Here is a 14,316-nt window from a genome sequence, read left to right as displayed (position 1 = left end):
GTGTTCTGTCCTTAGGATTTACACCCTGATGTACTTGGGGGTGAACAGTCATGATTTCTGAAACTTAATCTCAAGTGGCTCAGGAGAGAAAAAGAAAAATCTGTTGTACCTTGTACCACTGAGTGGATATACTGCAATTTGCATAATATGTTCCCTATTGATGCAGATTTTAAAATTTTGAATTAAAAAATCCCACTTACAAACAATGTTGCTGCCCACGTCTTCACAAGTATAACTTTTCTTCTTGTGTTACAATTTTTAGGACTAATGCCCAGAATTATGAACATCAAATCAAAGAATGTGTGTGTTTTTTCCGGCCTGTAGAAGAGAGCAGCAATTCACTTGGCCCACGGTGGCTGATTTAAATAGAAGGTTGTGTGGCACAGAGGAGCGCAGGCCTAGAAATAGCAGGAAGTTCTGAGAGTGGCCGTCCCAGCTGCTCTGCAAAGGGCTGTCTCGTGTTACCAGAACAATCCCTCCACCCAGCTCGGGCAGCCTTTTCAGGGTAGTCCCACCCTGATATTGTTCGAGGACCTAAATTTAGACATTGGACAATAAGGGATTTGTATTTAGCTGGCTCTTTGCCTCGTGAGGATTTTCCTGATAAACCACCACAATGTGAAATTTTGTATTTGTGAACCTTATCATTCTCCGAGGCAGTTGTGAAAATCAATGTAAATCTAAAATTTAAAAGAAAAAGTGGCCTAAGAGACATAGAATTGAAAACAAGTGAGAAAAAAAGAATACTGGTGATGGAGTGTAAATTGGTATAGCTACTCTGGAAAATGGTTTAGTGTTACCTTTTAGCACTGAACTTGGCTCAGTAATTCCTCCCTAGGTCTGTACCCAGAGAAATGCCTGCCGTGGGCCCTGGGGACAAGAAGAGGATGTTCAGTGCAGCATTGTTTGTCAGAGAAAAATGGAAATTATCCAGTGTCATCAAGAGAACAATGGCTAAACAAATTATGGTACATCCGTGCATTAGACTATTACGTAGCAGCAAAGTGAATAAAGAGCAGCTTCGCACAATTCTACGTGTGAACTTTAGAAACTGTCTAGGAAAAAATGCAAGGCTCAGAAGTTCATTTTTTTGTTCATTTACTTTGTTCTTTACATTCCACATATAAGTTAAATCACATGGTATTTGTTTTTCCCCGTCTTATTTCACTTAAGCATCGTACCTTCAAGGTCCATCCAGGCTGTCACAGATAGTAAGTTTTCATTCCTTTTTCTGGCCAAGTAATATGCCATTGTATATATGTACCACAACCTTTTTATCCACCGGTCTATCAATAAGTAAACTAATACATTTATTAAAATAATATTATAAAATATAGTATGTTTATAAATGAATGATAAACTAAAAAATTTATAAAAATAACTTTATAAAAACAATATTTTTGTATTAGTTTACTTATTAATATAATCTTATTAATATTTATTTAATGCTTAATGAATATGTATTATTACTTATGAATACTTGATTAATACTTAAGGTTAATTAATCTTAAATACTTATTTACTATTAATATTAGTTTACTTATTGAATTATATTTTTATAAAGCTAAAAAGCAAAGCAATGTACTGTGTAAGGATGCATTCATGTGTATTTAAGATTTTTTTAAAGCAGAAGAATGATAAATGTAAAATTGAGAATGGGGAGCCAGGAAGATAGGCTAGATAAGGAATACAGAAGTATTGGCAATATTCTAGATCTCCAGTTGAGGGGTAGGTACATGGTATTCATTTTATTACAAGACTTTGTACCTTACATCCAGGTTACAGAAATTCTATTGAAAGTATCGAATAATATGTTAGATTTTTTAAAAAATTAACTGGTATCTACTATTTTTGTATGTTGCATATAAAAACAGCAATGTAGATAAAATCTGAAAACCATAAATTTTTAGAATTAGAGGCCTTCAAGATGATGGTTATTCTGAAATGTAACCATTTAAAAATTATAAGTACTAAGGAGTAGTTATTGTTTGGGAAGTTGGGGAATACTTTCTAAATATAAAATCAATGGTAAAAGTCATGAAAGAAACAACAGAGGTTTTATATAATTAAAATTTTTAAATGGTGCACAAAAGTCATCTTAACTGAAGTTTAAAAACAAATGACAAACTAGAAAAAATATGTCAGAAATATCACAGCCTTGTGACTAATATCCTAGGCTAATATCTTTAGTGGTTATCCTTAATATATAAAGAACCTGCAAAGTCATCAAGGAAAATGCTAATACCAAAATTGAAAAATGATGATGGGTATGAATAGATAATTCATAGATGAAGGAATGCCAATGACCAGTAAAACAGTCTTTAAAAATATTTTTTTCGTACTTTGAAAGAACAGTAAACTAATCTTTTAAAGATACCATTTTTCATTAATCAAAATAGCAAAGATTTTTAAAAACTCGTAGCACTTGATATTGACAAGGGTATGCTAAAATAAGCCCTCATTCTTCTCTTAGAAGATAAAATTATACAACATTTAAGGTATGAAGTTTGGCCTTATGTTTCAAGAGCCTTAGAAAGGTTCACATCGTTGGACCCAGTAGCCTCTCTTGCAGGAGTATAGGAATGCATCTTTTAATAAAAAAGATTTTTATTTATTTATTTTTAGAGAGGGGGAGGGAGGGAGAAAGAGGAAGAGAGAGAAACATCAATGTGTGGTTGCCTCTTGAATGCCCCCCACCAGAGACCTAACCTGCAACCCAGGCACAGGCCCTGACTGGGAATCAACCCGGCGACCCTTTGGTTCTCAGTCCAGCGCTCAATCCGCGGAGCCACACCAGCCTGGGCGGAATGCACCTTAAACAATTAGCAGAACGTGGGTAAAATGTTTTGCATAGGGCTGTCCACTTCAGCATTATGAGAGCCAACATGGGGAAACACAGTCCAACAACAGAAGGAGGGCTATTAGGATCATGGAACACTTGAACATGGAATAGTTTGTGGCCACCAAAAACCAGGTTATTGAAGACATTGTTTATGATCACCCCTGAATTTCTTCTCCCCGATCCACAGTAACCTCAGCAGTGATAGGGAATCTCAACTTGAAGTTTGCTTTGACCATCCATAAGCCCTTCCCCTAGGCCAGATGGGATTCCTTTGCACAAATGCTTAGAGTTTTCATTTTTTCCCCTGGCCATAGGGTATTCTAATCGACACCCTGGGTCAGTCTCAGCCCCAGCAGAGAGCAGAGAATGAATTCCCTATTCTCCCAGAGGGAGAAGCCGCAAACCCTTGTTTGAAATAGCAGTGCTGAAGAGGAAGGCCTCAGAGCTCAGATGTAGGACCTAAGACTCCGTAGGGGTAGTTTGGAGATCTCGGCGTCCTTCCACGGAGGAAGATCCCAGCTACTTCTGTCAGGAAAGGGGTAACAGCGGAAAAAGAAATCCTCTGAGTAAACAATTCACGCCCCTGCGCTGCCCCTCCTTCAGCAAACAGCCCTCGGGAGTAGCCCGATTTGGCTTCCATTCTCTCTCATTGAACACCATCTCCAGCCACTTTCACTCTGTGCCTGGAATAGACCGGTGCAGCTTCCGCCCACGTCTGTGTGTCGCGCAAGGAAAGGCAGGCACGTGGGACAAATACAAATAATGACGAGATGAGTGAGTTACTGCAGAGGACTTTGGAAAGGGGCTTCGCCTAGCCGGGGTCAGGCGAGGCCTCCCGAGGAGGTGACCTTTTGACATTTCAGGCAAGACGTAAAGGGCAGGTCGGAGGATGCCGGGGCCGGCGGCGGCAGTGGTCTGGGCAGCGGAAAGGGTGCTCCGCCGAGCCAGGCGTCCCCTCCCGCTCGGCCAGCGGCACAGCGGGCTGGGGCGCGGGCAGGATTTGGGGTTGTTACCCGGCAGGGGACCCCACCCACGGGTATCCAGATCTGGTCTTTCCCATGGTCTGTCTCCCACGCCCTCGCTGCCACCTGATCAGTCTTCCAAGACGACAGCCCCGCCCCCTTCGGGTGCATTTCAGCGGCGGCCGCCCACTGTGTCCGGGCGCAGCTGCGGAGCTGGGAGGCCCGGAGGCCTGGAGCGCGGCCGCGGTGTCCGGGGCGCGGGGCTCGGCCCACAGGTACGTGGAGCGCCGATTGACCTTCTCGACAGGTGATAGGGCGGAGGTGCCAGGGCCGAGGCTCCGCGGGGGCGCAGGCGCACGCTGGTCAGTGGGTTTCCCGAGACAAGGCCAGGTTCTCGGGCTGGGGCGGCCTGCCTTTGAACCTGCCGTTTATCCCCCATAGGGGAGTTATTTACAGAAAGGAATGGTTTAATCGTGGCATGCTCATCGGGCAGGGTTTTCTTTTTCTTCTTCTTCTTTATTTAAGATGTCTGAGTCGGGGCTGGGCGTAGTCCTTTCTCTAGGGCTGAAATCTTACAGAAAGCGGCCGCCTAGCGCAGTTGCAATTCGGCTGCATCATCTTTCTGCTCTTGGCTTCCCCGGGGGAGCGCTCTCTCTCTACTGACGGCTTGACCATTTTGTAAACACGGACCATACTTAGCTCTGTGGCTACTGAGTTGCTCGCTCTTGATTTCTCGTCCTATTCCCACCAGATTTACTGTTAATTATAAAGTGCCTGTAATGCCGCTAGGGCTACGCAGGCGGGGCGGAGGTGCGTAAGCATTTTAAAAATCACGGTCTGACCTGCGAAGCAAGGGACACCAACAGGGGGCACTGCCGCTTCGCTGGACCCGTTCCTGGAGACTCCCTACTGGTGCCTCCGGGGAAAGAGACGCTCAGCGTGACGGCGGGGAAGCAAAGCCGAGAGCTGGGAGTGCGCGGGGCTGGACTACGTACCGCCTCGGCGCTCCCACCGATTCTTTGCACCAGACTCCTTTCCAGGCTCATGGAATTTCCAGTAGCACAGATTGATTATAAGAGGTATGACTTTTTGTTTTCCTTGAGCTGTTAGCGGCGTTTCCTAAGCATGGAAAGTGTCAGTTCCTAAGAGAAAAATGTTCAGGTTGGTGGAGGGCAGAGAGAAACATTCAGTTGTCACGTGACCTCTCTGCCCCCTTTCTCGGATCTTTCATCTACAAGGAGAGGCGGCTTTGGGGCTGGGCATTACCCCAGGGCTTGTCACTTCGGGCTGGGCCTGCTTTTCCACAGTTATCTTCCTCTGTGCTTTGGATAACACGCGCTGCTTTGGACCCTTTCAGTCCCTTTACTTTCCCAGTTGTCCTTTGATAGCCCTCTGCTTGTCCCTGTGGTCTTTCTTGCCCTAGACAGGCTCTGCCCAGGATTTTACCCAGCAGCTCATGGGGCTCCAAGTTTATACACAGCTGAATGTTTCTATTCTCTGTCCTACGCGCGCGCGGGGGTCCTACCCTAAGTTTCCTAATGAATGTGACAGATACCATGAAAAAAGCAGCCGCCCAGGACTTACACTGACTTCGGGTTTTAATCCTCTTCCGTTGGGAGATGACTTAACCGGAAGGAGCGCTTCAAGAGAAGGGACCTCAGGCACCCGGACTGACCAGTGGAGGAAAATTTCTAGGCAGACTTGCCTGTGTCTGAAAGGCATTGCTCTCTCCTGGAAAGGGGCCCTGCTTGGTGTGGGCCTCGGGGCCTGAGCTTCCTGTGCTGTTAAAAGGAGGTAACATTATCCGCCTGCTGGAGAGTTCTTGAGGGTGAGATGGCCTTGCCCTTCTAGTCCTGCTAACTTGGTGCAGGTGGGCTGTTCCTCCATCAGAGCGGTCACTAGTCGTGCATGGTGATGGCCCGTCCACTGCGGAGCGCCTGTGTGATGGTGGTCCCATAAAATTACAACAGAGCTGGGAAATTCCAAGAGCCTAGTGACGTGGCAGCTGTCAGAACATCTCTCAGGTGTTTGTGGTGACGCCGGTGTGATCAAACCCACTATGCTGTGGTCGCATGAAGGTATAGCAGACGCAATTATGTACAGTATGTAATACTTGATAATGATCATATTGACTGCTACTGGTTTATGTATTTACTATACCATACTTTTCATCGTTATTTTAGTGTTCTTTTTCTACTTACAAAAAGTTTGCTGAAAACAGTGTGCTGTGTTGCGCCAGCAGCAGCCTCCTATATCTTGTGTTTACTGCATCTCTTAGTTGCATCATTTTATCGTGTTTGATTTAATCTTGTTTTGTTTTGTACAGAAACGTGCTGTGCAGGCCTGGGAGCATTGGGCTGTACCCTACTAGCCATGTGGTAGGCTATGCCCTAGTGTGTGTAAGGGTGAGCTATGATGCTTGCACAACCATGGGATCACCCAGACACATTTCTCAGAACGTACCCCCTTGTAATCGGTTCACTCAGCGCTGTATGTGCTCCTTGTGGATGCTCTACTTCTCAAGCTGGGGAAACAGGGACGCCTGCCCAGTCACTGAATGCATTCATGTGTGTGTGGCAGGGGTCGGGGGGGGGGCAGTTGGGGGTTGATATTGGAACTCAGAATGCCTGACTCTAGACTGTGGCCTCTACCGCCTCACTATGCTGACTGCAGGTCACACAGGCACCACCCTTGGCTGCGGGGGTGAGGTGGGAGCTGGGGTGTGTGCAGCTGCTGATGTTTTTATTGCCTTTTGGTTACCACGGCTGTAGTCAATTTCCACACTCATTCCTTTGACCTCCATTATTGGCCCCTTAAAAGTGAGGCCTGAGTTCAGGAAATGGGAAAGGATCATTAGGAAGACAGCAATGTACTCGGAGCAAGCAGGGCGTGCCTGCTTAGTTTCCTTGAGGTGATTGAGGCTGCTGAAGGCTGTGTGTGTGTGTGCGTTTGTCTGACATGTACTAAGAGCTCCAACTGGAGGTCTTGTCTGATGGGTCAGAACTGCTCACAGATGGTGACTCCCCTCCCCCAACCAGGAACAGATTCTGCCTGGGATGTAAGGGACCACTCCCCACTGCTGGGTGAGGATAAATTTGCTCTCAATGAACATTTTGTGAGTGTGTCTCTCTCTAGTGGCCAAATGAGTAGAAGGGGTGTGTTACCTCATTTAACAAATGAATAAATGAGCCAGTTTCCTAGACTTTTATTAAGCATCTACTACATGCTTAATATGCCAGAGACATGGAGAATAAGACATTACTGCAAATGGAATCCTTGTAAAGTGAATCATCCTGTCAGTGTATCGGGATCTCAGGATTTCAGAGCTCGAGGGGGCAGCTGGAGATGATCTGGTTTCTGCCCCTCCTTTTTTAAACAGTTGGAAAACTGGGACCCAGAGAGATGAAGTGAGAAGCTTAAGATCGTGTGGCTAGTTGAGGACGGGGGTGGAGGAGAGGGTGCCAATGAAATCAGCAGGTCACCCTCTCATTTGAATAACTTTTTATTTTGAAATCATTTTAGACTTACAAAAGAGTTTCAAAAATAGTACAGAGGTCCTGTGCCCAGACCCCTCCAGTGTTCACAGCTTACGCAGCCATGGATGTATCAAGAGAGTACGTTCACATGAGCGCGGCACCTCAGTAACTGGACCGCTGCCCTCAGGGTTCCACAGCTTTTCCGCTCAGGTCCCTTTTGTGTTCCAGAATCCAGTCCAGGAGACTGTGGTGCTTTCTTTTTTCTTTTTAAAAATTTTTATTGTATTGGGGTGACGTCGGTTGATAAAATGATAGGTTTCAAGTGTACGAGTGGGGACCTGGCCTGTAACCCAGGCATGTGCCCTGATCGGGAACTGAACTGGTGAACTTTTGGTGCTCAGTCCACTGAGTCACACCAGCCAGCACTTGACTCTGTAATATTTAACTTTGGGCTTTTCCTATAGTTGAGGTTCCTTAAACAGTAATAAATCAGTGACATTCAGTTGTACAGAAAGTGGACCATAGACCTCTCTTTGTGCATTTTAGAGTACAGCTGTTGGCTCTGGCCTTCTCCGTGAAATCCCACCTGCAGCTTTTTTTTGGGTGTGTCCCAGTTCTGGACAATCCCAGCCTGTCTGGTCCGGAAACAGAAGGCTGCCCTCCAGCCTGGCAGCGGCATACCCTGAACCTTCTGCCACCATTCCCCCTTGGATCTTGAGTTTCACCTCAACTTATTTTTCTTGTTCATAGGGCATCTTTGCTTTCAGGTGCCTAGCTTATGTGGCAAAGGACTTTGGAGCCAGAAAGACATAAATTCAGCTCCCAGCTTTTCTGACCTAGATATGGAATCTTGAGAGTCACTCAGTTGCTCTAAATTCCATTTTCTCCTGTTTAACATGGGGACAGTAGCCACCCTGCTGTTAATGAGAGGGTTCCATGAAAGAATGTACATATTGATTAGCGCAGTGCTTGGTGTGCAGAGATGTGGAATGTATAGGGAATAGATGGATGGCCCTTCGGGGAGACCAGGCTAGGCGGGCGCGATGGAAGGTCTTGAATGCCAGGGAAGCCCCCTGAGCTTCGTGGTGGGCAGGGGCAGGCACTGAAGGGTCTGAGAAAGGGCGTGATGGATCAGGGCTGCATTTCGAAAGTCAAGTGCAAAAGGAGCAGGAGAAAGCGGGGCAGTGGGAAATGGGAGGCCTGAGGGGGATTGGTGGCTGCCACGCTGGTTCCAATGACAGCAGAGAGTGGGTGATGGGAAGATGAGACTCTGGAGAGACTGTGTGGAGGTACCATCAACGGAAATAAACAGGGTGCGGGGCGGAGAGAAGCTGGCGCTCCAACAAGATTACGTTCTAGGTCCAGGTGGAAAGGAGAATGGGATGTTCTTGACAGAGGGAGAAATCAGGGTGAAGAGGTAATGTGTGGGAGAAAAATGCATTTGGTTTTATTCCTGTTGCTTCTGGGATGCCCACAGAATATCCAAATAAACATACACAGAAGAGATGACGGTGGTGTCGGAGGCTGGGAGGGGCCAGAGCTGGCAGTGAGAGTCAGAGCGTCTGCCCAGAGGGGTGGCCACTGACACCCAGTGGGCAGATGGAACCTCCGTGGAGGAGCACAGGGGAGGGCAGAGCTGGGGCCCAGCGGCTGAAAGGAGGGTGAGGGGCAGAGAAGGCGCCGGGAGAGCTAGGATGGGTTAGTTTGCTGGGGCCGCCCAAGCAAGGCGCCGCAGTTGAGGCGGCTGTTTCCTCCCAGCCTGCAGGCCGGAGGCCGGAGATCGACGCGTGGGCAGGGCTGGTTTTTTCTGAGGCCGCCCTTCCTGCCTTGTAGGGGGCTGTTTTTTCCCTGCGTCTGCACGCAGTCTTCCTTCCGAGTCCTGGTCTCTTTCAAGGACTCCAGTCCCACTGGATTGCTGCTTGTCCGTAGGACCTCCTTTTACCCTCATCGCCATTTTAAAGGTCCCATCTCCAAATACAGTCACATTCTGAGGTACAGGGGGTTAGGATTTCAACATTAGAATACTTTTGGGGAGACAAAGTTCAGCCCATAACACAGGAATAAAACCAGGGAATGGACTTTGGAAGAGCTCAGGGAGGCATCTGAGAAAGCGGGGCGGGGGTGGGGGGCTGGCTTCTGGCCTGCTCTTCCTCAGCCCCGCAGAGCCTGGCGCGTCCCCCTCCAGGGAGGCTCCTCTCCTGTTTAACCTCCATGAAGTTCAGCCAGGGGACAGCGGAAGGCCGGAGGAATGGAGAAACCCCGGGGGCTTTCCCCCTTCTCAGAAGCAGTTTCTGAGAGTACTCAGAGCAGTTTCTTTCTTCTTTTTCTTTTTTTTTCTTCAAGGGAAATTTTTATAAGCGTTTACTGGAGCCAAATGATGACAAAGGCTGGGGAGCAAGACCTCAAGTGCTGTCTCCTCAGATGGGCTTGTGTGTCCCTGGCTGGCAGAGGTGCCAGGACGTGGCTGGGAAAGCAAGGGCTGCAGAAAGAGGGAAGGGACGAACACCGGAAATGGCTAGGATTTTCAGCCATGAGGCTAGAAGCGACACTGCTAGGGATTTAGAGGGGACGCCGTGTCAGTCTGATGGGTTTATACTGATTCCCGTGGTGGTTTTAATTTCTATATATTCCTCTATTTTGATTAACAAAATAAAATTCCATTTTGCCTGATTTGACAATATGATTGTTCCAAAACAATATGGTATTAATATGAGCACTAAAGCCACTGGATAGAGATCAAGATGTTCTGTGCAGTCCCTCTGGTTCTTAGCATCCAGTTAGGATGTGCAGTAACTCCTGTCATTCTGCCTGGCTCTTCAAACAGTCATGTGACGGAGGGCTTGGTTCCATTTCATTTGGCTTTCAGCTTGAGGGCACTGATATTCTAAAAGCTGACAGTTTTGGGTTCTGAGAAGATGGTAGAATTTGGCAAGCAATCCCTTGCTCCCTCTGGATACTGACTTTCTGGAGGAGGCAGGAGGAAGGTGCAGCTTGCCATTCCATTTTGAAATCAGTCCACCAACATTCTGTGGAAGTTTCATTTCATTGGAGTCCCTCTACTGCCACTGAAAACAGTGGTAAGATTCATGTATGTGTGCTGTCTAGCTCAACTAACCTTCTGCCTATTATTTGCTTTCTGATATTAGAATATACGCATTTTACACAGTAAATACATGTTAACTAGACTCAATCCAATCTTAAAACTTAGATCTTCTTTTAATATATATGTAACATTTTTCTATCAATTTAATATTACATATTATTATACCAAGATTTACAGCAAATAAATTCACATGGTTCTTCTGGGTAGTATTGCCTTGACCTATTATTACCAGTCAATACCTTTGTTTGTTTCTGCCAGGAGATCACGGAGACAGCCATTGTCTTGGCATTGCATACATTTAAGAAAAAAATGACACGTTACATATAGGCTCCTAAGGTCTTATGTAAAAGCATCTTTTAATTCTTGGGTCTAAATTCACACATCTTTCCTTTATTATTATCTGTATGTTAATTACAGGCAACTCTGGCATAGAACTGAGTCCTTTTGATAAATATAAGACTTCCAAAAGAAATAATATTAGGACAAGAACCAAAGGTTATAGAAATAAAATGCATTTAAAATAATAAATTTCTAAGCTACATTATACAATTATAAGGAATTATTTATGGAAATTTAAAAGACAAGACATTGAATGCAAAATTTTCCTATTTGGAAAAAATATTTTTAAACATTGGCATTCCAAAGTCAATCTTTGCCCCAGGGTAGTGGTGGTGGTTGGTTTGATCCCTGCCGTTATAAGGGCCCTGGCATTTGCTAATCAGCAAGATTTAAAGTGACAACTTTCTTTTCCCCTTTGAGGCCCTGATCACAGTCCAAGCCAGTAGTTTATTTCTGTGTCAAAAACTATATGTTTCTTTTTGAGTTTAAACCAATAAGAAAAAGGATTATTGTTTTAAAATAGTTTAATTCACTTAACTTTTAAGTGCATATACAGATATTCACATGGACACTTTCAGACTAATAAACACACATACCATCGATTATCAAATATTCAAAGAAAAGCTCTTCACATTTTATAGTTTTTGCCAACAAAAACCTCATGATTCCAATTAAATATGTATTTCAATTACTTTTTTTCAGAAAGCACCTTTTTATTTATTTTTAAAATTTACTTATTTTTAGAGAGAGTGGAAGGGAAGGAAAAAGAACAGGAGAGAAACATCAGTGTGTGGTTGCTCATGTGCCCCCCCGAACTGAGGTCCTGGCCCACAACCCAGGCAATGTGCCCTGACAGGGAATCGAACCAGCGACCCTTTGGTTTGAAGGCCAGCACTCAATCCACTGAGCCACACCAGCCAGGGTCAGCAAGTACCTTTTTAAACAGATGGCCTTTCTTGAGACACTGGAATATCTGAATATCATTTTAAATTCATGAACTTGTTTAGTAGTCTAACACTGTTGTGGAGGGAATAGACTCTTTTTATTTATAAAACAAAGACTATGTATCCTACGTCCTAAAAATGAACTGTTTACAGTTACAGTTATTTAAATTTTAGCACCTACTCATCATTTCCTATGAAATTGGGATTTTATTTTAATACCAAACAATCCTCCTGAGCTCTGGCCACTGAACTGATGAGCGTGCTGAATGCTTCCCAAGTTCAGACAGAGCTAATGTCAACATGATAGACTTCCGCTGGGGACAAGTTGTGATCTATTCCGTGGGGGACAGGCCAGCTTTCCCTAGGGGAGTGACATTCTTTTGGTGTATATTCTGCCTTGTCCCCAAACCATCACTGGAGGCATGCCTCCCGAGGGCAGGAGACTAGAGACTTTGAGTCTGGGAAGGCTTTTCTTACGGAGAGCCAGTCATTTTGGTGGGTAACTGAGGTGGTCTTCAGTTGATGGCTAGTGAGTACACCATTCTTCCTACAGTGATGGTTTCCTAAATGGCGAAGTCTAGTTTTTAAACTCCTAGTCTGTGGTTTTGTTCTCCACAATTTGGAAGAGTTGTTGAGTCTAGAGCAACAGATGCAGGGAGTAATACATGGAGACTTTGGCAGTGCCTTTCAAACTTGAATATGTTTGTGAATAACCTGGGGTTTTTGTTAAAAAGTGCAGATATTGAGACGGGGCCTGGGACTCTGCATTTCCAGCAAGCTCCTTGGTGATGACGATGCTGCTTGATGCCAAGGATCACTCCTTGAGCAGTAAAGGGCTACAGGGTGGCAATCGGGTACACACAGCAAGACCCCCTGGTGTCTTCTCTTTGCCTCTTCCCCCTTTCCATCGCCCTCTGGGGCGATGAAGCTAAGCGCCATCATTTCAGGTGGGAATCATAAACAGAGCCCGCTGTGTGACTGTTGAACTCCTCCTGCCCCTCCTCGTCCCTCTGCGCTGCTGAGCTCCTTCCTGGCTGTGCACGGTGTCAGTGCGCCTCAGTCAAAGGGTCAGGAAAGGACCTCTCCCACTTCTCAGTTCAGGTTGACCCGATACTCTTTATAAGCCAGAGGTGATGTACAGTTTTGACCCCCACATTTCCCATGATGTCCTCTGAGACCATAACATGGTGATATCTAGCGGTCAACCTGGAAAGTTCCCATTCTGGCCAGACGGAGTTATGTTGTCTGTGGAGGGTGAGGGTGCAGAGCTCTTAAGGAATTATGGAAACTAGAGATGCCTGTGACCTTCAGGGAGAAGAGGTGACCTCCCTATACCTAGCACGGGTGGGGAGACTGGTCCTTAGAGCCAAAATTCAGCAAACTCCAAGGAGGCTAGCTGAAGTGTTTGTCTAGGGAAACATTAGGGTTTATTACTTCTTAAGCTTTTTCATGTTCTAATTCCTGACTGGTAGCCCTGTGTCATCACGGAGGGGCCGAGTCCCCCCTCAGAGGGTCTCACTCACTCCTTTCTCCAGTGACACAATTTTAGTTAGGTCTTGTTCCCATGCAAGGACTCACTTCCCAACTGTGACAGTAGGATATGGCTTCAACCCTGCTTACCACTGTCTTTCTTATATTTCTGGTCCACTGTGATGCTTACCTTGTTTTTGAGCCCACTTATTTCTTCTTGGCATCTTTCTCTTTTTAAAGCCATCATTTTTATGTATGGTGGGAGAACTTCCTATGTCATCTGACCAGAAGTCTGAGGTTCTGAAAATGGGTATTCTCCACTGTGATATTTAAATTTATTTATTGATTTTCAAGAGAGGAAGGGGGAAAGAGAAACACTGATTTGTTGTTCCACTTATTGATGCATTCATTGGTTGTTTCTTGTATGTGCCCTGACCGGGGATCGAACCTGCAACCTTGGCTTTTTGGGATGATGCTCTAATGAACTGAACTACTGGACCAGGGCTCTATATTGCTATTTTTAAAGCAAATGAATAAAGCACCAGGGTACTTTAAAAACCTGTCCTTGGATTAAGTAAGACGTGGGAGTGGTGGACTGGATTGCGTTGACTGTATTATGCCATCCACTTACAGCAAAGGCCAGAATAGGAAGCAATGCAGGGAAAATCTGGGCTGTGCTTCAGAAACTGTTCTTGCTTACAGTGGATTTGCTCCACCTTTTGTGACCCTTTGAATGAGTGATGTCCACAGTATCCTGTCCTCAATGCTTCTCTACTTACCGCCTTTGAAAAAAATGAGGCCCCATGGGAGAAATCTTGTCTGTCCATGTCAGGATTAATTATGCTTCTCATAGGGGACAATGACACTGAATCATACTTGATATTTCCCTTTTTCTACTTGTTTTAGGATGCTCACAGTCAAATTGGCGATTCACACATACAAGAACACCAGGCAGCTTTTTTACTCCTGCTCTGTCTTCAACTTGTTCCCTGCCCTTATTACAGAGTCTAGAAGAAATTTTGAGTTGGCCAAAAAGTCTGTATGGTTTTTCCCATAAAATAAAAGACACATTTTCCACTTTCACCAATAACTTTATTGATTTGGATATTTTGAGTGCGTTAGCTTTCTCTCGTGTGGCAGAACGTTGATTATTGTCAATGAATGTCTCGATTTGATCATT

The 14,316-nt window shown here is 45.3% G+C and overlaps 1 protein-coding gene across 4 annotated transcripts in view; it reads left to right on the top strand.

Moving 5' to 3' along the window:
* The first annotated feature begins 3,593 nt into the window (after positions 1-3,593).
* Positions 3,594-14,316, top strand: part of HLCS (holocarboxylase synthetase) — a 163,557-nt gene continuing 152,834 nt past the window's right edge. For 2 of the 4 annotated variants that reach the window (XM_054578243.1, XM_054578226.1), the window contains exon 1: positions 3,965-4,079. The gene's annotated coding sequence lies outside the window, so the exon portion shown is untranslated. Of the gene's footprint in view, positions 3,617-3,964; positions 4,080-4,652; positions 4,884-14,316 lie in introns of those variants that run through there. The other 2 variants (XM_054578235.1, XM_054578229.1) reach the window with 2 other exon arrangements.

The sequence above is a fragment of the Pteronotus mesoamericanus genome, unplaced genomic scaffold, assembly GCF_021234165.1.
Source record: "Pteronotus mesoamericanus isolate MK-2021 breed Mesoamerican mustached bat unplaced genomic scaffold, CSHL_Meso_final contig_116, whole genome shotgun sequence".
Lineage (NCBI taxonomy): Eukaryota > Metazoa > Chordata > Mammalia > Chiroptera > Mormoopidae > Pteronotus > Pteronotus mesoamericanus.
This window is presented reverse-complemented; position numbering and strand designations above follow the sequence as displayed.